The sequence below is a fragment of the Galeopterus variegatus genome, unplaced genomic scaffold, assembly GCF_000696425.1.
Source record: "Galeopterus variegatus unplaced genomic scaffold, G_variegatus-3.0.2 Scaffold2349, whole genome shotgun sequence".
NCBI lineage: Eukaryota > Metazoa > Chordata > Mammalia > Dermoptera > Cynocephalidae > Galeopterus > Galeopterus variegatus.
In genome coordinates, this window is record NW_007728460.1 from 36,191 (window position 1) to 38,480 (window position 2,290).

Genomic DNA, 2,290 nt, shown 5'->3' on the forward strand with positions numbered 1-2,290 from the left:
CACACACACACACACACACAAAAAAAAAAAAAAAACCCGGGGGGGGGGAAGATATAACAACTATACCTTTTTGAAATTGTTACAACAAGCAAACGGAAAGGACATTCTTGGGGGGGAGGGGAGAGAGGGAGGAGGGAGGGAGGTGTCGGTGATGGGCCATAATAATCATATACATTGTATATTGACAAAATAAAAATTTAATGAAAAAAATAAAAAAATAAAAAAATAAAGTCCTTCGAAATTTTATACGAATTTAGAATGGATTTTTCTATTTCTGCAAAAATGCTATTGCGACTTGATAGGGATTGTATTGCATTGGTAGATCACTTTGGGTGTTATTGACAACTTAAAAATATTAAGCCTTCCAATCCATGAATACTGAATGTCTTTCTATTTACTTACGTATTCTTTGATTTTTTTTCCAGCAATATTTTAGTTTTTAGTGTGTAAGTCTTTCATCTCCTTGGTTAAGTTTATTCCTAAATATTTGGTTCTTTATGACAGTATTATAAGTGGAAATATTTTCTTAATTTCATTATCACATTATTTCCTGTTAGTGTATAGAAATGCAACTGATATTTACATTTTCATTCTGTATTTTGCGACTTTGCTGAATTTGCTTATTAGTTTGAACAGTTTTTTTCGTGGAATCTTTGGGGTTTTCTACATATATACAATCATGTCACCTGTGAATGGGATAATTTTACTTCTTCCTTTTCAATTTGGATCTGTTAAAAAGGTAAACTGAAGCACAGTAAAATTTTAAAGAGTTTATTTGAGCAAACAACAACTCACGAATCCAGCAGCTCCAGAACAGAAGTGGTTCAGGACCTCCACATAGAGAGCACAAGGGGAAGGCTTTTATAGGGTGGACACAGAAGTAAAACAAAGAAAATATTTGATTGGTTACAGTTACACAATCACTTCATTGGCCTATCCCATTGGAAAGTCTCTAGTTATTTAATTACAAGTTTGTTGGCTGCTGCTGATTGGTTGAGCTTAAGTTCTATTTTCCTTTAATATAGGCATTTACAAGAAATAGTTCAAGTGAAGCTTATGTTTGCTGTCGGGTCCACCGCCAGCCAACCTGAACAGCCCTTGCCTCGCTATCAGTCTCTCCCTTGGTGTTCCTTCTGGTGGGCGAGTGAATTGCCCGGATTCCTCTTTCCCTCCGGCCCCCGTTGGAAGGAGACAGGGGAAGAGAGCCATGAAGAGAGGTGAGCCCAGCCGCCGGCCCCAACCAGCCCGTTAAAGGACTCTCTGATGTGGTGGGGGTTCTGTCGAGCAGTTCCGTTTATTATCACACAAGCACTTGCTTTTAAAGGCAAATGGAGAAAGGAGGTTTTTTACATCCTCCAATCAGCTTAAATGTTACGAGAGCATGCGTCCTGTCTCAATGCCTAGCTATTGCAATCACGCAGTGTTCATGAGTGTGGAAGTGCGTATTTGGCCAATAAGGGCTAAGGCAAGGTTCCTGCAGAGACTCCCACCCTACTTCCTCCCGGTACCATCTTAGGCTGCCACGTTAATACACCCTTGTGGGCCCATAATGGCGCTGCTTGTAATGTCACTTAAGGTGGCGTTAGTTTTTAAGGCCCAACAGTTTGCCATTCAGTCAAGGTTGAGGTCACTTATGAGGCCTAACTGGTTTTGTCTGCTCAGGGATTCTTCAGGCTTTGTCTCTGTTTTAATTCACTTTAACTGATCCTTTTATTTCTTGTTCTTGCTTAACTGCTCTGGCTAGGACTTCCAGCACTGTGTTGAATAGAATATCATTTCTTTGTTATAAAGGCCTGAGATAAGTATGGCCAAAGAGATCAGGAGGCTGCAGGAGAATTTTAAAAATACCTGCTAAGTGTTATGCAGGGAGTGTTATGTGGTAGAAAAGGTTTTCAAGGCTGATAAGAATGGCCCATTTTACAAAGATGTTGGCAAACTAGCCTCTATAATACCAATGGTGTTTAACTTGATGAAAATGTCGTGACTAGAGGCTTACAGGAACCTAATCCTGCATTTCTTCTAAGAGCATGAGTTCAGAATTTGATAATTCGGTGTTCACAGCTAGTTTATAAAACACAACTACTGTGAGTAACAAGAATGGACTGGGCTTCCCGCTTCCTGCCACATGGATTTTTGTCCCACTGAGCTATTTGGAGTTGCTGAGAACACTTTCCTGGGGTGATTTCTCTTCCTCTAGCCACCTAGATTCCTCTTTTAAACCTTAGCCCCCATCTTCCCCAGGAAATCTCCCTGGACCCCCATCAGTAGGGTGGCTGAGATATTCCTCTTC